Source organism: Chionomys nivalis, chromosome 22 (genome assembly GCF_950005125.1).
Source record: "Chionomys nivalis chromosome 22, mChiNiv1.1, whole genome shotgun sequence".
Taxonomy (NCBI): domain Eukaryota; kingdom Metazoa; phylum Chordata; class Mammalia; order Rodentia; family Cricetidae; genus Chionomys; species Chionomys nivalis.
This window is the reverse complement of record NC_080107.1, coordinates 29738088-29764865: the sequence shown is the minus strand read 5'-3', so window position 1 is coordinate 29764865 and position 26778 is coordinate 29738088. Positions and strand designations below refer to the sequence as shown.

Sequence of the window (26778 nt, the reverse complement as noted above, 5' to 3'; positions counted from 1 at the left end):
TGTCTGTTTTTAGACCAATGCTATGCTAGCTTTATTACTATAGTTTTGTGGTTAAGCTTGAAATCAGGAATGGTGAGACTTCCAGCTATTCTTTTTTGTTCAGAATTGTTAATTTGGGTATTCTTTCTTCACCCTTTAGTTAATTTTGATAAGGATTTGTCAATAATACTGATTTTCTCAAAGAACCAACTCTTTATTTCATTGAGTCTTTTAAAGTTCTTTTTGTTTCTGTTTTATTGATTTCATCCCCAAATTTGATAATTTTTTTGCTGTCTACTTCTTTTAGGTATGATTTATTCTGTTTGTTTTTGAGCATCTAATATGAGGTGGCTCTTTTTTTTTTAATAGGTTCTTGGTGCTATGTATTTGCTTCTAAAACTGCCTTTATTGTGTTTCATGATTTGTATATTGATTTTCATTCAGTTTTAGAAAGTCTTAGTTTCTTTACTTTTGTCTTACCCATTTTTTTCATTCAGTAGACTGTGGGCCAATATGTAATTTAAGCTATAGTAGTGTTTCTTTTTCAAACTGGGTGCCCTTGTGTTTGAGGCATAATAATTGTTAAGAACTAAAATGTCCTCTTGGTGGATTGTTCCCTTCAATGAGTATGTAATGTCCTTCCGTATCTCTTTTGAGTAGTTATGGTTTGAATTTATTTGCTTGAAATTAAATGGCTACATCATTTAGCTTCTTAGATCCATTGTTTGAAATTTTTTTCAACTTTGACACTGGAGTAATATCTATCTTTGATGTTGATATGAGTTTCTTGGATGCAGCAGAAGGATGGATCCTTCTTTTCAAATCCATTCTGTTATTCTGTATCTTTTTATTGGAGAATTGAAACCACTGATATTGAGAGATATCAATTGTCAATGATTATAGATTCCTAATATTTTTGTTGGTACTGTTGGTGTTGCTGCTTTCCTGGTGATGGTGGTGATGGTGGTGAGCTCCCCTTCTTTTGAGTTTGCTGGTCTGAGAGTATTTATTTCATGTATTTTCATGCTTGTAGTTAACTTCTTAAATTGGAGGTTTTCTTCCAGCATAGTTGTTCTCAACTTGTGGGTGCCAACACCTTTGGTGTCCAATGACTCTTTTATAGGGGTGGCATAACACCATCATGCATATCAAATATTTACATTATAACTCATAACAGTAGCAAAATTATACTTAGGAAGTAGCCATAAAAATAATTTTATTGTTGAGAACTACCACAGCATTAGGCACTGTATTAAAGGGTCACAGCGTTAGGAAGATTGAGAACCACTGTTCTAACACCTTTTTTAGGACTGGGTTTGTGATTAAATAGTGCTTAAATTTGGTTTTATTATTGAATATCTTCTTTTCTCCATCTATGTTGGTTGAAAGTTTTGGTGGTAATAGTATTTGGGCTAATATCTGTGTTCTCAGAGTCTGCAGGACATCTGTCTCACCTCTTCTGACTTTTATGGTCTCCATTGAGAAGTCAGGTATAATTCTAAGAGTTCTGCCTTTGTGTGTTATTTGGTCTTTTTCCATTTTAACTTTTAATATTCTTCATTTGTTTTGTATGTTTAGTGTTTTGATTATTATGTGATACACGGTCTTTCTTTTCTAGTCTAATCTATTTGATATTCTATTTTCTTGTTGGGCCTTCATAGGTATCTTGGTTTTTTGGGTTTTTTTTTTTTTTTTGTTTTTTTTTTTTTTTTGAGACAGGGTTTCTTTGTAGCTTTGGTGCCTGTCCCGGAACTAGCTCTTGTAGACCAGGCTGACCTCGAACTCCCAAAGATCCGCCTGCCTCTGCCTCCCGAGTGCTGGGATTAAAGGCGTGCACCACCACCGCCCGGCTGGTATCTCCTTCTTTATGTTAGGAAAGTTTTCTTCTAAGATTTTGTTGAAAATGTTTAAATATTTTCTGAGCCTTTGAGGTAGTATTCTCCTTCTGTTCCTATTTTTTTGTTTGTTTGTTTGGTTTTCTTTTTTCTTTTTCTTTCTTTTTTTCGAGGCTGGATTTCTCTGTGTATCCCTGGCTGTGCTGGAACTCACTCTGTAGACCAGACTGGCCTCAAACTCTATTCCTATTCTTTTTTGTGTGTGTGTTATAAACCTGCTTTATTTAGCTTTATTACAAGAAAGCAAAGAACAGAGAAACATTACATGAGCACAGACTCCATATATCACAGGACTGTTGGCTTGTGCTATCGCAGCTATTGCCAGGGAGGCTCACAATATTGAAGTTGGGGTTTTCTCAGGCCACTGGGAACTAAAGGGAAGCAACCATTTACCTGTTTATTTGAGTAGGACCCAACAATGATTTCCAGGATGAAAGGGACAGAGAGCCCCTTTCTCAGGCAGCCTCAGAGACAGAGCCTGGGAGCCAGGAACATAGCAGCCTAACTACAACTTGCAGCACCAAATGTAGTGACTCATGATATGAGATCAGAAGATGACAATCAGAGGAAGAGTAGTGGGGACCCAGTGGGTGGGGGGCAGAGAGGAGTAACAAGGACTCAGCTCCTCAGCCCTAACCAGAGAACAGAGGTAGGAAGCCAGCAAGGGCAGCACCTGAGCACAGGGCTCTACCACCAGAGAATCTGAGGATCCAGGGACAAGGTCTGGTGGCCATGACTTCAATATTGGTAGCTCTTCCTTCTGGAGGAGGTGGTGGTGTATGTGATGGTGGAAGAGCTGCCGCCAGAGGAGCTGAGGCGCCCCTGATGACTCTGCCACTGCCAGAACTGAAGCCACCTCCAAAGCTATGGCTACTGCTGTAGGAGTAGCTGCTGTCTCTTCCCTGGCCCAAGGTGCTGCTGGCACCGCCAGCACTGCTATAGCCACTGGACATGGTGGACTGCACCACAGAGATGTTGACTGGTCCAACGCCTTTACCAATCATCCTGTACTCCTCTCCTTCCAGCAGCTTCCTGTAGGGGGCGATTTCTACACCAGGGTCCAGCTTGACATTCATGAGCTCCTGGTACTCCTTCAGCAACCTGACCATGTCTTGTTTGGCCTTCTCCAGAGCATCCTCCAGCCCTTTCAGCTTGTCCCTGGCATCCTTGAGGGCCATGTCCCAATGCTGCTCAGCTTCAGCAATGGCAGCCTGCACATTGGCACACTGCTCTTGATGTGGTCGATCTCAGATCTCAGCCTCTGGATCATGCTGTTGATCTCAGTGAGCTGCTGCTTGTTGTTGCACAGGTTGTCCCCATATCTTCCTGCTGTGACCTGCAGCTCCTTGTATTTTGTCTGATACCAAGACTCAGCCTCAGCCCGGATCCTCTGAACAATTTCCTTATTTTGGGCCTTGACCTCAGCAGTGATGCTGTCCAGGTACAGGCTGCAGTTGTTGTCCATGGAGAAGACCACAGATGTATCTGAGGTGTGAGTTTGCATCTGAGACAGTTCTGCATTATATAGAACTTTCAGGAAGTTGATCTCATCTGTCAGACTGTCTGTCTTGGTTTGCAGTTCAACCTTATTCATGTAAGCAGCATCTACATCCTTCTTCTGGGTCACAAATTCATTCTTTGCTGCCTGTGCACTTGTTGATTCTAGTTCTCCACTGTCTCCTGCGTTCTCCTCAGCTCTGAGTCCAGGCCAGCCCTCTCCCCAGTGATGCTGTCCAGCTGCCTCATGAGATTGCTGATGTACTGCTCAAACAAAGGCTCCAGGTTCTACCTCACAGTCCTGATGCCCTGCTCCTGCAGCAGGGTCCACTTGGTGTCCAGGACCTTGTTCTGTTGCTCCAGGAACCACACCAGGAGGCACCAAGTGAGAGAAGTTAAGAGTTTAATTCTTCTGTGATCCTGTCGCTACTGTGACTTCTGTCTCAGGCTGTCTGCCTAAACCCATTCAATGTAGTCCCTGGCCCTGGCTCTTACAATCCAGCGCGGAGCTCCCAACATCATCCCTCTAAGGAAGGCAGAGCTCCCAGGCAGGGCACAGGCAGCCTAGCAGTGGCACGCTGGTGTGTTGTCTCATTTAGTGTGGCTAGGATGGCTTCAACCTGCCATTTAGAGACTTCTGCCTCAGTTCAGTCCTTTGTGATGTGAGACTTGAGCTCATCTCAGCACAGGAATCAGACATCCTTATGGGGCAACCTCTGGAAGAGAAACTCTGACCCTGATTGCCAGCTGATAGTCTAACCAGAGAGGGGACAAAGCCAGGATAGATTCACCTCGTGACAATGGCAGTATTTGAGCAAAACGTTGAGCATCTTCCCTCCACCACTGTCTTTGGCATTCACTCCAGAGCCTACTCCTGCTTAGGCTGTTTAGTGATGGAGCTGGCTTTGGTGGTGGCTGTGGGGTGCTGTTTCCCATGTGCCCCCCGCAGGAAGCATCCAAGAGGTCACCATCAATCAGAGCCTCCTCACCCCTCTAACTTGCAAACCAACCCAGCAGGTGAGGACTGAGGAGCATGAGCAGATCAAGACCCTAAACAACAAGTTTGCCTTCCATTCCTCTTTTTATGTTTGGTCTTTTCATACTGTCCAGATTTCCTGGCTGTTTCATGTCAGATTTTTAGACTTAACATTTACTTTGACTGATGTATCCTTCATTTTTTTTTTATCGTATCTTCAACACCAGAGATTCTTTCTTCCATCTCTTATATTCTATTGGCAATGCTTGCCTCTATAGTTGGTTTGAATTCCTGATTTTTTCATTTCCAGAGTTCCCTCAATTTGAGTTTTCTTTGTTATTTTGATTTCCATTTCAGGTATTGAATAATTTCATTCATTTCTTGGCACTATTTTTTGTATCTTCCTATATTTTTTAAAGGAATTTATTTATTTCCTCCTTAAGGACATTTATTATTTTCATGAAGGCTGTTTTGAGGTCTTTTTCTTGGGCTTCAGTTTTGTTGGAATATTCAGGGCCTGCTGTGATAGTGTTACTGGGCTCCAGTGGACACACAGTGTCCTGAATGTTACTGGTTGTTTTAGGATGGCATCTTGGCATCTGTTTCCTTGGCCTGCTCAGCTGGTTTTTACATGTATTTTTATCAGTTGTTCAAATATTTGTTTACTAGCAGTTAAATATTATTGATAGCATATCACTTAACATTTTAAAGTAGTAATTATCCAGCTAATACTAAAAGCTCTAATTTTACATCATGATAACATAATGAAACCCAAAAACACATAAGTGAGGAATTAAATACCTGATGTGGACTTTTATTCAGGCTATACCATTTTTTTTAACAGGAGTAATAACAACAATCCAAACTGAAAAGTTGGAAAAGGGTATAAATAATTGCCTTTCCAAAGCAGTTATTTGTTAATTTAAGTGTGTGGGGGTCTCTGTATGTGTATGCACACATGCAAGTGGGCCAAGAGGAAGGGCAGGGTATGGGATTCCCTGAATCTCGCATTGTACATGGTTCTGAGCTGGGAAACAAACTCTAGTCCTAACAGTTGAGCCATCTTTTCAGCGCCTCTAAAGAAGTTTTGAAACAATACAGCACATTAAGAGATGCTCAGCATTGTTAGGGGAATGCCAATTAAAACTGTAACATAATTTCACATTCACTAAGCTGTTTATAATTAAAAGATACTAACAATTGTTCAGGAAATCATAGAGCTTCTGGAATCTTGAGCTGTTGGATATGTAGCATCTTTTGAAAATTCCTTGAATTATTAAATATAATGTTATTTAGTAATTCTACTCCTGAGTAATTATCTATGAGAAAGCCGAACAATTGTTCACACAGACAGACACACACACAGGCACACACACAACCTTTACATAACATGTATAGAAGAATTACTCAATAATGATGATGGTGATGATGATATTAATGGCAAAAACTCAAATTTCCTTTAATTGATGGATGAGCCAAATGTTATGTTTGGAAACTTGGAATATTGTCTGTGAAAGTAATTAAGTGAAGACACATATTAAAACACAGATCAGCCAAGAAAAGATGCCTGGAAGGAGTCAAACCTGAAAGACCACATATTATGCATTTTTTTTTAAAAAAAAATTATATATACGAGTGTTTTGCCTGCAGATATCCAGTGCACATGAAGGTCAAGAGAGGGCATTAGATCCTGGGAAACTGGAGTTACAGATGGTTGTGGGCTACCATGTAGGTGCAGGAAACTGAACCTGGGTCCTCTGGAAGAGCAGCAGCAAGTGCTTCTAACTGCTGAGCTATCTCCCAAGTGCTGATATTATATAATTCTTAATGAAATACCTATCTAGGCAAATATTTACGCAAACACAATAGCTTAAGTAGTCGAATAATTGGGAGCAGGTTGGGTTATGGAGTAATGGGGAGTGATTGGTAATGGGTGCAGGTAAGGGGTGTTACTGTTAAAGGTTCTTTTTATTTTATGTGTGTGTGCCTACTTGGCTGTCTGTTCACCATATGTGTACGGGTGCTCACAGAGGCTAGAAAGAGGACATCAGGTCCCCTGGTTCTGGAATTAGGGGGTGTTGTGAGCCACTGTTGTGGATGCTGAAATCTACACTCGTGTCCTTTGCAAGAGCACCGAATACTTTTAACCAGTGAGCCATATTTCCAGTCTGTTGACACAGTTTCTCTTTTCACTTTTTATTTAAATTAATACATTTTAAAATTTTGGTTAGGTAAATAACGAAGTATGGGCTACACTTGAATTAAGGTTTTAACAGTAGTTTAAACTTCATCTTAATTAATAATATAGAAGATGAAGGTGCTGTATGTTGCTTTAAGGCTAAAATTTCTCAGAACTGGTCAGCACAGTTTTTGTCTACTAAAAAAAAATATCAAAAATTCTTGTGGAGACTCAAGTATACTGTAGACATGAAAGTTTAGTTTCAGTTTCATTTTTATCTGCTACTCCAGAAAGATTACAAACTCCCAAAGAAACCATATGATAGTGAGAATAAGGGCAGCTTTTTATGTGTCAAAGCAATCTGGTCTAATAGAGCATAGTATGTTCCGGTCTTCAGACATTCAATACACCATTGAGGTTGAGGGTGTGTGATGGAACTTGGGCCTGCTAAGATTTTTGAACCCATTTGAAACCTTTTTCTTTTTCAAATTCAGCAAAAGAGACTGGCAAGCCAGAGTAGAATATGATGAGAAACAGGTTTAAATAATAGTTACAACTCAATGACAAAATACATAATAAAACATTGAAAACTGTAATTTTTTAAAAAAGAAATTTAATAAAAATTTTAAAAAGAACATTTAAAACTAATTTTAATAAGTACTAAAAACCATGAATTGCAAAGAGGTTCATGTCATCATTCTTTGTGCTCATATTATTTTACAGTATGTTAAAGCTTTGTGACAACATTCCCTTTGCAACAAGTAGAATACATTTGCCACAAAGTGTAGTGGGGTTCAATCTGAAGATCAGAAAAGCAAAGCTGCCAGCTATTGGCTTTTGCCTCTACCTCAGACTGAAATGGGAATTCCTGCCTCCATGAATCTTCAGATCGAGAGTGAGCTGTCTCCTGTTTTATATTCCTCTCTAGTGCTAGGATTAAGATGTGCACTACCACTGCCCAGCCTCCTTGACTAACTAGTGTGGATGCTGAGATTAAAGGTATGTGCCACCGCTGTCATGCCTATATGGCTGACCGGTATGCCTGCTTTACACTCTGATATTCAGGCAAGCTTTATTTATTAAAACACAAATAATATATCACTATAACAAAGAATCATTTTAGGAAAATATTTTTAGAAAAGTTGGTGGATGTTATAGTTTTCTAAAGAGAGAACATTTTAGTATAATTTTTAAGTGAAGAATAAAAATGCAATTTGGAGAGAAGTATTAAGTTATTTTTGTTTGATTATATTTTGCCTTTTTATAAATAAATTCAATTTTTAAGAAATATTTTCTCTTAAAAGATATTTTATTTTCTAAGCTTTAAAACTTTGGCAAACACCTCTCCTGGCTTTTTTCCAAATTCACCTGTTAAAGCTCTAGTTGGCAGCATGAACCTTGGAGATTGGGGCCTAAAAATGAGGCAGACTAAAGCCTCATGCACTGCCGACTTTATTCGGAGCATCACACAGTTTGTACTCTGAGGGTTAAGAGGAGTCATGTTAGCAAAGTACAGTCACAGTCACTCTTGTCCTGTTCTCTTGGAGTCTCCTCACACAACTGCATCCACAGATTGTGTTCTGACAGTTGCCCAAGCTTTTTACTTAGAGAAACAGACTGAATAGCAAAGCAATATCTTTGCTTGGAGGAACCAGACTAATTAAAAATATCCCATAACTTGTAAGGCTACTTTTTTATCAGCCACTTTATCAGTGTGAGTCAATCTCTTTGCATCCTTGAGAATAGCTTTGATTATAAATTGAGGGAAGGAAGATTGATATTAATGCTTTAGTTTTTGTTATTTTAGACAAAGTTGTGAGAAGGTTTATAATGGAATTATTTGGAGGCAACTAGGAGAACTTCATTGTTAGCATGTCAGATTTTCTTATGTTATGGAAGAACATTGCACGTGGTTTACTGTCATATTGGTTAAAAAGTTTAGACTTACCTTACCTTATTTTAATAGATAAGAATTGTACGAGCAGATATTTGAATCCAGTCCCTAATCCAGAAGTAAAACAGTATAACAGTGCAGAACATAGAGAGTGGTTACCTTCAAGCTCTTTGTTATGTCCGTTCTCCTTATCCCTCTCTTCAAGTACTCATTTTGACTTTCAATATATTGATAATGAATATCTTCCCCCAAAAGGTGAATTTTTGATTTGAGGCTATCTTGTTACTTAGAACATAAACTAATTCATTTTCTTAAAAATTACATGCATAATATTTTTATTTTTTATGTTTGCTTAATAAAATAAGCAGTTCTTTGAATAGGCCTGCTTATTTTTTCCTTGGGTTAGAAAAGCATGCTAAGCTGGGCTGTGTTGGCACATAACTTTAATCTTCATGAGGCAGAGGCAGGCAGATCTCTGAGGCCGAGGCCAGCTTGATCTACAGAGTGAGTTCCAAGGCACCCAGGGCTACAAAATCCTTGTCTTAAAAAACAGAACTCAACAAAAAACAAACAAACATAAACAAAACAAAAAGCAAGTCATCTTGAACTAAAAACATTGAATAAATGGACCTAATTATGTTTGAGGGTAAGTATGAAAATAGTCTTTGTAAGCTATTTAGTGAAACAAAAAGTTCATTCTGAGCAGTTTTCATTATTTTAAAGATGATAATTTTGATTTTCACTGTCACTTTATTACAATATACATGACATAGAGTATGAGAAACCCTTTAATTGTGCATGATCAAAAATGATTAAAGATAGCTAGATTAGAAGGCAATGGAGACAGGTAGATTTAATGAGAGCCAAGAATACTCGGGTTTTTCTTCCTGCCAAGGACTCTTTTTTTCTATCTTTCACCTTCTATCCTAGCAATTTATCACATTTGTAGGTACAAAATATGCAGCGGTGAAATGCTTATAAAGGTATTAAAAACTGAGGAATTTGAACTTTGTTGTAAAATGCTTTTTTAAAGTTTTAATGTTGGCAAGTTGAAGAATTCAGAAAGATAATATAATCAAAGTGAGACAGAGGACTGCCATAAAATTTTTTTAAAGGGTACAAATTAAAAGCAATACAAATGTGTATTCAGCATTGTTTGAGGCCTGGCTACTAACTGAAAATTGCAAGATCAGAAATGATACTTACCTGTCTGTTGCTATTATTGTTAGCCAAAAATATACAGCAAACATCAAGGTAATTTGTAGGATGAATAATTGGAGTGTATTTTGTATAAGCTTATTCTGCATTGAGTATGTGATACCCATTTAAAATTGTTCATTAGATAAGCTGAAGTGGGCCCCTACTAATTATATATAAGAAAATAAACCAAGAAACATGTTTAATAGATTTTTTGACCTTTTAAAATAGACAAAGTTTTAAAGGGAGGCATATATACACATAAAGACCTCTGTGAGCTAAGATGTGGAATATGCACACACACACACACACACACACACACACACAATGCTGGTGTGAGAGAGGATCTGATGGCGGTGATCTGATAGAACCTCAGTAAGCAGGAACTCTGACAAGAGATGGATCACATGAGCCCAGTGATCTGTTACTACCCCAGTGAGTGTAGTTTTAAAACATCTAGCATTTGTTTAAAGATCTTTAATATTCAGATGAATAGATTTGTGCCACAAAAACTTTTTTATTTAAAAGATAGCCAGATTGTGGTGGTGGCTCATGCCTTTAATGCCATCACTTGGGATTCAGAGGCAGGAGGATCTCTGAATCCAATGCCAGCATAGTCTACACAGTGGGTTCCAGGGCAGCAATGCCTAAACAGAGAAACCTGTCTCAAAATAATAAAATAAAATATAACCAAAATTCTGTCTTCCCACTAATTTCTTCCCTAAAATGTTCATGCGAAATTTCTTTTCCATTTTCCAAATTATTTTTCTTTCATATGGAATCATCATTATTATATTCTGTCCATTATAAGACATAAAAATTTTCTCATTTAATATTTTTGAAAGGGTTGGTTGCTTATACTTGGAAAGTATGTTGTATTTAATGGAATTTACCTCAAAAGAAATTGGTATTCAAGTGACCTTTGAAAATCAAAGAAAAATGTAGAAATGAATGAAAGATACACACACACAAGCACACACACAGAGAGAGAGAGAGAGAGAGAGAGAGAGAGAGAGAGAGAGAGAGAGAGATTTGTAAAGGAAAATTATACTGCAGTCAGACTTCTGTATTCATAGGTTCTATATCAGTGAATCCAGTCAATCACCGAATCGAAACAGTTAAGGGGAAAAAAGTAATGCTCTGAACATGGCCCAGCCCCACCGACCCCAGCCACCATTATTTACTAAACAGTGTAGTATGACAACTACTATAGATGTTATACATTGTACTAGATACCATTAACCTCTAGAGCTGATTGAAAGTGTATAGAAGGTTGTGCATAGGTTATATTCAAATATTATAAGAAAATTGGACTACTCCAGTTTGGGGTATATACAAAGATCTCAGGATAATTCCCAAACAATAATGAGAATTGATTTAAATAAATATGATGAATTAGATATACATATGTTTAAATATATGTACAAATATAAATTATATTTAAGCCTAAAACCTTGCATAAAATTGAATCAGAAATATACATGTATACTATTTAAAACAAACTTTAAAACATTTTTAAAATGTAAACAATTACAGATAAAATATATTATATCAATTCTGAGACATACTTTTCCACATTTTAATCTCTTGAACACAGATTATATTTGATTCTGGTAACATTTTGGACTCACTCAATGAAAGTGTAATTACATCCTTGCCTTTGTTGCACATTACTCTGTGAGTCTTCCCTTTTATTTTATTTTAACTCCATCACTTCACAATGGCTCTTCTAAGTATTTAAACGTCCACTGAGTACTGAAGAGATAGCTCAGTGGTTAAGATTATATTCTATTGTTGCAAATGGCAACATGGTACACAGACATGCATGCAGACAAACACTTATACACGTAAAATAAAAATAAAGGTTTAAAAATTAAAAAAATAAGTTTATTGAGATATGTAGATTTTAGGAAATGGCAAGTGTTTGTGTAGCTAAATTAATTTAGGTATCCAATGTTTTTGTAACTACATTGCAATCATGGGTTTTTATTTTTTAAAAGGTGAAATTTTTTCACTATTATAATCCCAGTTTATGAGTTAACAGTTTTATTCTTGTTAAGTTTGGGTTTGTTATGTTGGGTTTTTTTCCATGATTCTTCTGATTGACTCTCCATAGTATAACTTCAGTCATGTTTCCTAAATGAAAATGTGTAATATATAATTCCCATAATAACTGTTTTTCTGAAAATATCCTAATCTCCTAATTTTTTAACTTTCTGTTTCTGACTTCAAAGTTAGAAATTGATAACATCTAAAAAGATTATCCTCAACCTCAAAGTTGCCTGTAGAATAGACTGACAAGCCACACAGAGGTACGCTTGCACAAACAACACAGCACATATGCTTTGCTTCTGCTGATTCATAGCACATTATTCTGCAGACATCCTCTGTGTTACTCTTTCTCTTATACTAGAGGCCTCCTTAAAACTAGGATTATATAGCTACCGTTGAATAATTAAGACTTAATTATGTGTATAATTTTTTCCAAATATTTTTAAATGTGAGCTATTAAAAGTTGTTTGCTATATTAAAAAGGAAAGTAAAGATCTATGTGACACCAAAAAAAAAAAAAATAAATAAAGAGAAAAAAATCTATGTGGCTACCTTAAAAGGAAAGAAGTAATTTATTGGACATATATACCTGTGCTTTATTTTTGAAATGTATTTTTAACGGAATGAGTAACTGAAGTTAAGATACATGAAGAGATTTATTAGTCAGCCTAGATAAGTCATTAATAATTGTCGGTCAAGAAGTAGGTAAATTTGCAAATAAAACTTTTAGAAGAAAATAGAATTGTAGTTATTAGTTGGCTATTACCTTCTTTGTAGGAAAACCATAGTCTTGATGTTAGCTCCCACTACACGTACTGAGTACGTTCTCACAGTTGCTTCGCCCCACTTTCTTCACACTACAGAATGAAAAAGCAAAGAAGTCTTTTTGCTTTAACCGGGACTACGGTAATAATATGAGCAATGATATTAGTGCCATCTCTTTTGAAGTCCTTTATATATAAACAGCAGTTGGCTACCTCTTACCTCATGTGACTATATGGAGAACAGGAGCCACTTGCATTACAGATACTTCAAAAAAACAGGTCAGCATGCAGTTAATGAAGAAGCAGGAGAGGAGAAAAACTGATTTATTTTGTTAATATAATACTGAATTCTTTGTAGACTAAAAGTAAATTTTTAACCTAAACTTAATTCTTAGTACCAAATTAATTTAACACTCTAGCGAGTATCCTTATTGAGAATGTATATGTATACTGTATTACATACATGTAGTATATACAGAGATACATAAGCATAATATTGGTCCTTAGAAACCTGAAATTTTGAAGTACTGTGTTCTGTTATGGTGAAGTCCAATGGCCAATCTTGATGTAAAACCACATTAATTAGAGTAGACGAAAAACTAACTCCCATTTTCCTTGCATTAGGGACCTGTTTTCCTTCATACTATATTTCCATGCAATAAACTAAAATGCCATCAAACATAAAAATGAAGTGTATAAATTTTTTTAACCAAGTCTGCACAAAAGACACACAGGTATATGAATGTATTGCACTATTAGTAAATATCTAAAGCTTCTGTCCTGGGGTAGGATTTAGTTAAAATTATTGTATTTCATGTGTATGGAATGTTTACACATATCTTTACTTCACACATTACCAAGTTCCTTTCATTAAGAAAATTATCTGGGATAAATGAGACTCTTTTAAGAAAGAAAAGAAATCCCACATCTGTTGATTATTCCTCTTAGTGGAACTGTAAAATCTGAACCAAGTTTTGATACCTATGAGTTGAACCGTTACATGTATTTACTTTAGGATAGCAATTTCAAATTACTTTTGACATTGTTATTTTGATTTTTTAAAAATATTTTAATATTGAGGTTGAAGATGTGGCTCAGCACTTAAGAACACTGACTGCTTTTGCAGAGTACCCAAGTGCAGTTTCAGCCTGCACATGGCCGGTCACAACCACTTGGAACTCCATGTTTAGGGAACCTGATACCTTCTTCTTACCTGCATTAGGACTGCATGCATATAGTACACACACACACATACACACACACACAAACACACACACACACACACACTGCATTCATGCACACACATGCACACACACACACACACAAACTTAAAATGAATCTTTAAAAAAGCTTTAATACATTTAGTCCCGTTTTTAAAACTCTTAATATAACGCCAAGAGAATTAAAGGAAGCAGATTTCTCATAACAGTCCAGAATAGTGGCACAAATGGATAAGGAATACTTAAAGAATTTCTTAACCAAAATAATAATTCAGACTATAGTCTTGCCATAACAGTACATACTCAATAAAAGTGAAGTTGATATATTGTACAAAGAAGATTGTGGCCCAATAGAATGAAAGTGTTATTGAGTATTTGAAACGAGAGACATTTTATTGATATTAAGCCTTAAATTGTTATAGTAATGAAAATATAATAAAATTTAATTAATAAAAGTTTCTAAAATATTAACTTCTATTGTGATTAATGTATAATTCTTAGTAGCACCAAAGGCATCTTTTATAGTATATGACAGCAGCCAGAGAAGATGACTCTACAGTCCGCCCTACGTGTTACCTCTTTTGCATATAAACCCAGAGAACCTTTGTTTCATACCCACCTTACACGTTGTGACTCAGAATCTGCCCTAGCTCCAGTCCTAGGAGATCTCATTCATACCCTTTTCTGGCCAGGCATCAGGCAGCCCTGCTATGCATGGACATACATGCAACCAAAAGCTATACACATGTACACATAAAAACAACTTACTAAGTCTTCATCTTCTTACTTTTACTGTGAATATACAATATTCTGGTATCAAGTAATAGAAATATATTACATTGAATCCAAATTTTTTTTTACTGGAAAGTTTCTTTCATTGTTAAGATGATTATGAACCATTTCCAAATTTAAGTAACTCATGGTATAGCATGCATTTTGCTGACATTTTTAGGCCTTAAAGTTATTCCATGAACTTAGTTGGATCTCTGGACATGTAAAAAAAAATAGAATGATCTATTAAGGGATGGAGCAAGTCACTTACACCATGCAAAGTTATCATTAATTTGTTGATTCCAAGGACATTTCTGTTTGTAAATATATTAATAGAAGTAAGCAGTAGAAACTTCACACCAAATTTGAAAATATTGTCTATGATGGTTTTATAAAGTATAAAGAATATTACACAAACAGACTTTTTATCCTTTCTGCCTTTTACCTCGAAAACCTTCTTACAGCTCAGACAAGTAACTATACCCCAGAAGCCTTTAGGACTTCTGATCAGAAGGGACATGCATGTATCTTAAGACACTGTAGAAGAAATCAGTGGTGGCAAGTTTGAGGTGTCAGTAAAAAATCATATGAACAAACCTGTCAACTGATAGGGTTTATATGATGCTCAGCTCCGGTGGAAAGAGTAGTTGGAATTTACTCAGTCATGGTTAAAGATCCAGTTGGTAAGAGTGTGCAACTGATACTTAATATATTTTACAATGTTTGCTCAACCACAATATTTGCAATATTTAATAAATGTTAGTGTCACCTATCTCAAAACTATGTTTTTCTAGTAAATATAATTCTTGATAATCGATAAATGAGTTCCTTGTATACAAACACAATATAAGAGCTAAGAGAATTGGCTCGGCAGATAGGCTACTTATCTAGAGGACATGGACGCCATTCTCAGCACCACCTCGGGACTCTGACTTCAGTCCTGGGGTATTTGATGCCTTCTTTTGGCCTCCATAGGCACTGGACAAGCATGTATTGCACAGGCTATGTTCAGGCAAAACATCCATACATAAAATAATAAAGCACTCACTATGGAAATTATTAAAGAAGTCTTATTTTATGGCAGATTTTATGAAGAAACATGGATCAAGTTATATGAAAGGCTGATTGCAATGTTCACTTTCTTTTTTTTTTTCTTTTTTTGGTTTTCTTTTTTGTTTTTCAAGACAGGGTTTCACTGTGGCTTTGGAGCCTGTCCTGGAACTAGCTCTTGTAGACCAGACTGGCCTCGAATTTACAGAGATCCTCCTGCCTCTGCCTCCCGAGTGCTGGGATTAAAGGCATGCACTTTTCCATAATCTAAAACAGAATTTAATAAAAGGCATATTAGTCTGACATATCCTTCATCTTACTGCCTTTACAAACAATAGTCTAGAGATTTTGTTTTGTTTTCAAGACAGGAAATACCTCTTAATCATCTTTATGTTTCTATATTTAGATATCCTGTGACAGGTAATGAATGTTCTATAAATAAAGATTGATTGATTGATTTCCGTTTATGTGGTACCGCACTTGAATCAAGGCTTCATACATGCTAGGCAAACCTGTACCACATTTTTAGGTCTCACACATGTTAGGCAAACATGTACCAGAGAGCTTTACACCAATTGCTATCCAAAACTGTTTAATGAAAGAGTTATGAGGCAGCCTTTTATCTCTTTCATATTTCTATTAGAACTCCTTTACCCACAGTCCACCTTGTGTGTCTTGTCCTTTGTATTGTCATCTGGGAAGAGATCTAGCAATAAGGGTAATACTTAGGGTAGATTGTAAAGTTATTCTGTCTGGTAGCTGTCACATACTATAATGGGGAATTTATGTGTTACTAATATGTTAATTATGACAGAAGTTTTTATTTGGGGAGGGGCGCTTGAGACAGGGTTTCTCTGTGTAAGAGCCCTGGCTGACCTGGAACAAGTTCTTGTAGACCAGGCTGGTCTTGAACTTACAAAGATCCACCTTCTCTGCTGGGATTAAAGGTATATGTCACCACGCCCGGCCTGTTCGTCATTTTATAATGTTTTTACATTTGTTTTATTCAGGATAGAGGGCAACTTGCAGGACTTGTTTCTATTCTAACTTTATTCAGGCCATCATGAGCAGCTGGCATCTGTACCAGTGAGCCATCTCTTTAGCCCTTCTTAGCCACTTTTGTAGTTGTTAATATACAGTCTGATTCTAATCACTGCCTCTCTGTGCCTGCCACCTAACTAGCCACCCAATATTTATTGACAAAGGGGAATATAGAAAGGATGAAAAAGCAGTTTTTTATCACTTGTCTATCCTACAGTTGCTGAGATTTTGTTGTTTGCTTTCTATTACTGTTATTTTTTTAATGATAAGAGGAACTTACTAGGCAATAGTATTCATTTTACAATACCCAACTAAAATGTTGTTCACTAGAAATGTTTTGAGAAACAAAAAGCATGGTTCTTTGAGTCCTATTAAAATAATGGCAAATAATGTTTGCTAACAGAGGGCATTGCAGTCACAGTACATTCAGTACATTTACTAGCCCTCCAAAAATCTAATTTTTATATGAATGAATTTGAATTTTCAGGAAAATGTACAGTATTCTGTTCTCTTAAGAAAATAGAATTATTCTGTGCATTTAGAAAGGTAGCCTTAATTATTAAATAGCAAGCAGGCTAATTCCTTAGCTGGAAAAGAATGCTCTACTCCAAGTTCCTAATCCCTTGGTGGTTACAGATGTGCCTGTCTTTTCAGCATGATGGCCTCATCACCTCAGGCAACAAGAGCTTTGCCTTTTGTCTACTTGTTTGTTCTTAAAGACAACTGTGCTCATAGCCCACAGATAGATGCTTTTCACACACGACCTTTGCTTCATTTTTAGAGCACAAAATTTTGGTGCCAAACTTGCTATAATTTCAACCATATGATCTCTTCAAAAGAAAAGAGAAATGGAAGTTAAATGAGAATAATTATGCCAAGTGGCTAAAAATAAATATGATAATTTGTCGAGCACAATGTCTTGCACATGAAAATGCTCAAATATTCAAAACTATTACTAGCGAATTTTAAAAAAGAATGTTTTGTAACTAAGAGTGTGTTTGAAAGCTGGGCTATGGCAGTTCATGCCTTTAATCCCATAACTCAGGACACAGAGGCAGGTGGGTCTCCATGAGTCCAGGGCCAACCTGGTCCTCTGAACAAGTCCCAGAACAGTCAGGGCTATACAGTGAAACCGTGTCTCAGAAAATAAGATAAAATAAAATAAAATAGTGTTTTTGCTATTTCTGCTGCATGGTTTTATTTTTCTAGAAATCTAAAATCTTTATTCAAAAATTGGAACAGTAATAAAATATGCATAAAGATCTATGTTGTCATCTGTTGCTTTTGTCGCCTACTAAAACAGAAATCTCCAAGTTTTCAGTAAAAATTTTCAGTGAACTATATCCATCTGACAATTTTAAAATGTAAAGATGATCTTCTTTTTAATGTTGAATAAGAATAAAACTCAAATTATGTTGCTTAAGCAGGAATACTCTTACCTTTTTTTATTTGTATAACATAAAAATAGCTAGCTGCTCTGCTCACAAAATTGTTTGCGAATGACTAATTGTAAGATACTTCTTAAGGAAATCTGCCAGGAAGTTTACATGAATAAAAGTGATATTTCAGTTGTAATCATACTCTAACTTAGTTTCACTCGGGGTGGAGTGGTAAGTTTTTAAATCAGTTATCCACGCATTATTTGTTAACATTTGCATGTTTGTTTATTAGGCATTATTTGTCGGTTAAGAATTGAAATGATCTCTTCTGGAGCAAAAGCATGTACTGCAACTGCGTGTTCGCTTTCTTTACAGGTCCGCTAAGTCATGCAGAAAGACAAAGCAGTGACACAACCTGTGAACCATATCACAGTAGCGTGATTTACGCGTTTTCTATTCAAATTCTATGCCTGATACCTAGCGTAATTGTGTGGCCTATATTTAATAACTTGACTTTTACTAGACAATGTGGGTACTGTTCTAGAATGCCACTTTTTTAAAAAAAAAAAAAAGGTTCATAATTGATATCTCAAGATATATAATTTGGTGGGATTATAACATCACTTATAAGGAAACAACTTGAATAACAATTTAAATTTTTATAGTATATTTAAAGAATATGTATATATATTAGAATAATCGTTTTATATTTTTCTTACGACTCTTATGTGTCACTTAGCTTATTTCAAGTGACCTAGCTATACATTTTATCTTATTATCTTAATAAGTTACACAATTAGACTATACCAAATAAATTATTTTTAGTTAAATATGGAGCTGTGAATTGGGGGGATAAATTTTTTGACTCTGTGTCTCTGCCCTCAATTTGTTTGCTTTTTCATTTTTAAAAATTATTCTTCTTGACAAATATAGAAAAGAGTCCTTTTAAATAAATCATGCTGTTTTCTAGAGAAAAGAATTTTAAACTAAAAATTACAGTCTGTATTCTGTTAGAAATCTTTATATGCAGATTAAAATTGGTGAGGACAGGTGTCCAATTTACTTATAAGTGGTCTATATCAAGATGGCAATTTTAAAATGTAAAGATGATTTCTTTTTAATGTTCAGTAAGCATAAAAATCAAATTATATTGCTTACACAGGAACACTCATACATTATTTTTCATTGTGTAACATAAAATTGGCTAACTGCTTTGCTGACAAAAATGATAGGCTTTGACTGAGATGAGCTAATTCTTAAGGCAATATGTGAGAAAGGTATACATGGATAAAAGTGATATTTCAGTTGTAAACATAGTTCACTGAGGGTAGGTGGATCTGATAACAGTCCCCAAAAGAGATTTTTCTGCTAACCTCAACATACCTCCAGCCTGTTAAATTCAGCTTTGTTTATGAGTGATCACTTCAGTCTTTATAATATTGTATATATTTATAGATTATTAGATATGTAGGTAAAGAGACAAGTATATAGGTAAATAGAAAACATACAGTTATATACATTTGTTAAATTACTTTTCTTAAAATACAATAATTAGTACTTCTTTATATGTTAATATGTACGTGCGTGTGTGTAGTGATATTTTGTTTGTGCTCTAACAAAGCTTGTCTGGAGATCATAGTGAGGAGCAAGCCACTAGTTAGCCATAGAGCTCAGGCAGTGGGGGCAGGCATCTTTAATCCCAGCACTAAGAGGTAGAGGCAGGAAGAGATAAGACTGGGCAGAGAGAAATATAAGGCAGGATGAGACAGGAACTCCGCCCATTCAGTTGAGTATTCCTGGAGACAGGATCTTTCCCCCTTCCATCTGAGAATTCGGTAGAGGTAATAAGTCTCTCTAGTGGCTGACTCCTTTACTTCTCTGATCTCTCAGCATTTATCCAATATCTGACTCTGGGTTTTTCTTATTAAGACCAATTAGAATTCATGCAACATGTGTGAGTGTTCACATTTATGTGGGTACATCTGTATTCATCTGTGTGCCTGTGCATGTGTAGGTCCAAAGTTGATGTTGAGTGTCTTTCTTGATCGTTCTCTACTTTTTACTTGCTGAGACAGGATCTATCAATGAACTGAGAGCTTACTGGTTCCAACTAATCTAACTAGCCAGTTTGTATCAGGGTCCTGTCTCTTCCTCCAGGTAGCTGTACCTTTGCATGGGACCTGGGGATGCAAACAGCAATCCTCATACGTGTATACCAAGTGCTTAATACATTGAGGCTTCATTTCAGCCCCAGGACATTTTAAAGTGGGTGTTTAAAATAAAGCCTACGAGTTTATTTTTGATCTTAAACTCTCCATATTTAAATACATCTTCTTTTTCTTTATACCTTGGTAATATGGAATCTTGGTGCTATTTGTTCTGATATTCATTGTCTAATTCATTATCTAATACATATTTTGCCACAATTCTATGGGAAGCAGAAACACCTCCTTCTCTAGTGTGCTCAGTGGCCGCTACTGAGTGCAACGTTGAGAATTCTTCAGTTCTCTGTCCAGTTTTCTCAAATGAGACCATCAGGAGGCTTTTGCTTTCCTCTGCCCACTTGGAACTCCTCGCTTTTCAATTTTACTGAGAGTTCAGTTCTTTTGGTTCTAGGTTTGTTTGTTTCTTTGTTTGTTTCTCTTACAATGTCTCTTCTGTCTTAGGAATCTTTACATAGTCATTTTATTAGAAATACTCTACCCTAGCTAACACTCATCCAATTAGGGTTTTTTTTTTTTTGGAAGCGGTTGAGATTGTAATACAATTTGAACATTTCTTTCTTCCCTTTTCTCCTTTTATCTCATATACTTCTACCCATTCTCTATCAAATTCATGACCTCTTTTTTCCACTGATATATATTGCTTGTATATATATATGTGTGTGTGTGTGTATGTATGTATGTATATATGTGTATATATAAATATACAGACATACATATTTCTAAATATCCCCTGTTCAGTTTGTATAATGTTACTTGTACGCATGTTTTCAGGCAGGCCTCCTGTTTGGGCCTGTACAAACACTTGCTGTCCTCTTCCCTGGGAAGACTTCCTCTCCCACTGTCAGCATTCCTTTATTGCCTATTGTTCTTTATGTAGGATTGAGGCCTCCTGGGCTTGGTCCCAGTCACTCTGGTGTGTTTATTGTTGTCTGTTCAGTTCTTGCTGAGGCAGTCATGTTGGGAGACTTTATGGGTATAGTTTCTAGCATCACTATTAGTCACCATCTCACAACAAATTCCCTGATGCTCTGATAATCTTTCTGCCTTCCCTTCTGCAGTGATCCCGAGCCTCAGATAAGGGTGTGCTTTGCAGATGCTCCATTGAGACTGGGCTCCATAATATTTTGATGGATTGTGGTCTCCATCTGTTACAAAGATAAATTTCTACACTTATCTGTGGGCATAAGGACTAATGTCTATAGATTTGTTCTTAAGGATTATACTGGTTTAGTCAATGAGAGGTTGTAGATTCTCTCCAATAACCATAACATCATTAGCACTGAGTAGTAAGCTAGTTTTCCAATACCAGGAATGATTTCCCTGTTCTTGAGGGACTCTTACATCCAGTTAGAGAACTGTTCATTACTGCCAAAGTATGCATGTCACTACTCCATTCTTGGGGTTATCATACTATGCTGGTCATAGATACGGTCATAAAATCTATAACCGAAAGCACCTTAGAGGAGAAAATGGTTTGTGTTAGCTTTTATTTCCAAGTCATCATACATAAGTGTTTGATTGCACAAATGTGTGTACACCAAATTTATACCTGTTGCCCACAGGGTTCAGAAAAGGACATTAGAGTCTCTGCAACTGGAGTTACAGATATTTGGGTGCTAGGAAGTGAACCCTGGGCTTCTACCACAGCAGCAAGTACTGTTAACTGCTGGGCCATCTCTCGAGCCTACTAACTTTCTTTTAACACAACATTCACACAAACTTCTAGGATTATTTCTGACGAAACTTTTTTATAATGTCCTATTGTCTTTTCCAATTGCTAACCATTTCCTTTTGACTTATTTTGTTGCCCTCAGTAGACTTCTGTTTGTGTTTAGCCTAAGACCTGTCAAGTTAGGCCACTCTGCTGCTCTTCACACTGGCCTGCATTAGCCCCTCTTTGTTCGTTTTGTGGTTTTCATTCTCGTGTAGTACCCTTCTCACTTTGCCTGTTAAAAAGAATATCTTTCCTTCGACACCCATTTTATAAGTCTGTTTAATAGGATAAAAGGAAATACTACTAAGCCTCACTCAGTCCCTGTCCTTTCCCTACCTTCTCTATTCATGTTCAGTCTGTAAAGAAAAAGTTGTTGCTAACTGTTAGTGACTGAACTTTAATACTACAGATGGAGTTTGAATTGTCAATTAGGAAATCTCTTTATGTAAAAATGATTTACTTGAGGTAACTAACCTTTTAGTCCCTTAGTAGCCCAGAATGTGGCTCATAGTACAGCTCTTATCTAGCATGCCTAAGTAAGATTCCCAGCATCACAAAGTGGGGTATGGTGGTTGACAGTGAATAGGTGGCACAGAAAAATTAAAGCATTTACCTAGTCTCAAAAATATTGATAACGGACTGGAACCCAATTCCTTCTTCATTTATTAAGACTTCTTTTTAAACATATCACATGAGACCTGTAACGTAGATATGATCCCCTAGATATTATGTTTTCCTTTGTATAATAGCTATGACTGTTTAGTTTGAATTTTAAAAAACAAATGCATTTTGGTGAATTTAAATTGAAAACACCAAATGCCATTTATATATATATATATATATATATATATAGTATTGATTAAATATATAGATTGATCTAGGTAGAGGTATATAAAAGAATTCGTTTTAAAGCATTAGGCTTAAGTAATAGATTTTAATATTTGACCACTTGAGAGTTTATTTAGGTTTTCATTCCATTTCACATGAAAGTAATTAACTGTTAACAATTTTTATTTTATCTTCTGAGGGATTTACTCAAATGCTATTCTAAATTCTGCAAAATATGAAAAGTTAATTCTTGACACCTCAAAAATCCTTACTTGACTATAGTTATCTGAATCAGTGCTATTTAAAGTTCGAATTTTAATATGCTTTCTTATCCACAGTACTTCAGTCCTAATGCATTTTCATGTAAGTGGTATGCAAAACATATTTAACAACTTGCAAAACTCCATAGAAATGTCTTGAATAGTTTGTGCTTTATTATAGATAATACATTTAAAATAGACAAATTTAAAAGTACAATTATATTTAATTATAAAATATTTGGGATTGTTCAATTTTTAGTTGACAAATAATTCTGTATATTTATGCAGTATACCATGTTGTTTTTATTTGTGTATACATTGTAGAATTACTAAATCTAGCCAATTGACATGCTTTGAGCTCATTATTTAATATTTTTAGAGAAAGAATATTCATAATTGCTTAGCAATTTAAATATAAATGAAAAACTATGTTAATGATGGTCAGTATAATACAGCACTGACGCTTAAGCTTCCAGTCTAAGTGGAGCTTTGAATTCTTGAACTAACATTCTTTTCCTTATTCTCTTACTCCTCACTTTCACTTAGTCACTGGTAACCATTTCCCACTGTTTCCATGAGATTCCAGATGTGAGTGGGATGAAACTGTTATTTCTTGCTTTCTTGATCCATTCATGTTGTCATAAATGCTAGAATCTTTGCATTGTAAGGAAATATAATATTCCATTCTCTATCTGTAGCACATTTTCTGAATCAGTAATTCATTGGTGTACACTGAGATTTCTTAAATATCTTGCCTGTATAAATAATGCTGAAATGTATAGGAGGGCACCAATTTCTCCTCAACTTAACTGTTCTCAGTTCTTTAACATATATTTTTAGCAAGACTGGTAGATGATATGACAGTTCTATTTTTAAGGTATTTTTAAGCACTTTTCATGATTATTTTCCTTATTATTTTTGAGGAAATCTCTTATAACATTCCTACTACAGAAAGTAGAACAATGTAAATGTTATTTTCTCGAAATTTTTGCCAACTTTTGTTATCATTGTTATTTTGAAAATGACCTTTCTGGGGACAATTTTATCACTTTGATTGTGGTAGTTTGCATTAATATCAGCTATAGATTTTTTTCAATCTGATAATGGGGCATAGGTTATCAAAATGTACAGGTTGTTTTATTGAATCTTATTGAATCTTCATCCTTATTACATGTCTGGACATCAACATATAGATGTAAAAAAGGACTGTCCTAATTTTGTTTTACTAGCTGTGATAAAGCACTGACAAAAACAACTTGGGGAAAGAAAGGGTTTATCTGGCTTACACATCCTGATCATAGAATACACTGAGGGAAGTAAGGGCAGGAACACAAGCACAAGCAGAGGCAAAGTCCCTTGGGGAAAGTTGCGTACTGATTTGTTTGCCGTGGCTTGCTTTCCTATACCACCCAAGACCACTTACACAGAAATGGCAACACCCATAATGAACTGCATCCTCCCATATCAGTCATTAATGAAAACAAATGTGCACCCACAGACTTGTCTACAGTCAATCTTATGGGAGCAGTCTCTCAATTAACTTTCCTCTTTCCCAGATGGCTCCAGTTTGTGTCAAGTTGACAAAATTAGCCAGCACAGGAACAATTAAAAGCTTTATTCAGCCACAGATCAGTGCTACATGGAATTTCAGATTCGTTAGTGCTTCTGTTCACAGAGCCTGTGTTTAGAAGACCACACCTTGGATGTCATGTTGTGAATGTTCAACGTGTGTTGAGTCACAAGTAGGTAGGTTATACGAGGTCTTTTTTTTTTTTCATTTTTCTTTTTTTCTACTTTTTTTAAGGACCTTTTTGTTTTGTTTGTGTCATACATCCCAATAAGTTTCCCCTCCCTCTCGTCTTCTAATCCCTCTCCCATCCCCATCCACACCTCCACTGTTTCTCTTCAGGTACAGGCTGCATCCCTATGGATATCAGCCAGGCATTGTGTATCAAGTTGCAGTGAGACTAGGTACCGCCTCTTCTGTTAAGACTGATGAGGCAATCCTATAGGAAGAATGGACCCCAAAAGCAGGAAACACAGAGAAAGCCCCTCCTCTCGTTGTTAGGAGTCTCACTGAAGACAAGTTACACAACTAGAACATAAATACAGAGGGCCTGAGTCAGTCCCTGAAGGCTCCCTGGTTGTTGGTTGAGTCTCAGTGAGCCCCTGTGAGCCCAGGTTATTGATTCTGTGGGTTTTCTTGTGGTGTCCTTGACATCACTGGTTCCTACAATACTTTCTTTCCCATTTCTGCACATTTCCTCAAGATCCATCTACTGTTTGGCTATGGGTTTCTGCATTTATTTCCTTCAGTTGCTGGGTACAGCCTTACTGATGACAGTTGGGCTGGGCACCAATCTATGAGTATAGCAGAATATCGTTAGCAATAATTTCATTGATTTTTCTTTTTTGTTTATTTTTTGTTTTGGTTTGGTTTTGTTTTGTTTTGATTGTATCCTAGGTCTCTTGGGTATCCTGCCTCTAGGTCCTGGCCCTCAGAGGTGAGCTCCTTCTCAGGGTATGGGTCTCCAACTGTGCCAGTCATTAGTTGGTCAGTCACTCCTACAATTTCTGTTTCACCTTTACCTTAGCACATCTTGTAGACAGGACAAATTGTAGATTGAAGAGTTTGTGACTGGGTTGGTATCCCAGTCCCTCCCCTGGAAGTCTTTCCTGGTTACAGGAGATTGTTGGTTCAGGTACAGATCCCTTTGCTAGAAATCTTAGCTAGGGTCAGGCTCATAGATTTTTGTGAGTTTCCATTGCTCTAGGTTCCTAGCACATCCCAGATATGCCCCAGATGAAGTTTCTCTTCCAGTATTCTCCCCCTTTATCCTCCCTGACCTGATCCCTTCCACTCTCATCCCTGTTTGCCCTTCCAGGCTGCCCCCTTCAATTGGCAATGTCCATTCTATTCCCTTCACAGTAGGAGTCATGCATTTCACCCTCTCCCACTGAGCTCTCCTTGTTCCTTAGCTTCTCTGGGTCTTTGGGTTGTAGCATGGTTCTCTTTACTTTACAGCTAATATCCCCTTATGAGTGAGAACATATGTTTATCTTGATGGATTTGGGTGCCTCAGTCAGGATCTTTTCTAGTTCCCTAGTTCAATCCATTTGCCAACAAATCCTGATGTCATTGTTTTTAACAACTGAGTAATACTCTATTGTGTAAATGTAGCACATTTTATCTGTTCTTTGGTTCAGGGACATCTAGGTTTTTCCAGTTTCTGGCTGTTACGAGTAAAGCTGCTGTGAATGTAGTTGATCAAGTGACCTTGTGGTATAGTTAAGCAGGAGTAGTAATGTTGGATCTTGAAGCAGATCGTTTCCCATCTTTCTGAATTGATTTCCAGTTTTCTGAGAAACCACCATAGGGAAACTAACTCTTAATAGTCATCTTGATGGACATGGGATGGTATCCCATTTTGTTTTTACTTGTAATTTATTGGTAATTATCAGATTTTTATTATATTTTATTTATTTGTTTGCCATTCCCATCTTGTTTTATGAGAAATACAATTTTAGATGCTGTGCTTATTTTTAATTTTCTTCTTTTCTTGAGCCATGTTAGTTACTTGTATATTTGGAATACTACCCTGTTTTCCACCTGTATGGTGGTACGTATCCTGGTCCAGGGGTTAGTATGTAGTCTGGTCCAGACTACTTTGTCACAGGTTTTTTTAATCGATACGCCCCTTTCTCTCTGTTTTCCTACTGTTACTTGTGGCTTTGGAGTTCTAAGAAATAGCTTTCTAGAGCAATGTTGCAGACTATGTGACATCATTATATCACATATTATGTTTAGAACTCTTACCCAATTGTTGTTTACTTTATACATGGATAAGATAAAAAGT

At 36.3% G+C, this 26778-nt stretch overlaps 1 pseudogene; it reads right to left on the bottom strand.

Moving 5' to 3' along the window:
- Positions 1–2612: 2612 nt before the first annotated feature.
- LOC130864817 (keratin, type II cytoskeletal 6A-like) lies at positions 2613–21794 on the bottom strand (annotated as a pseudogene).
- Positions 21795–26778: the final 4984 nt, after the last annotated feature.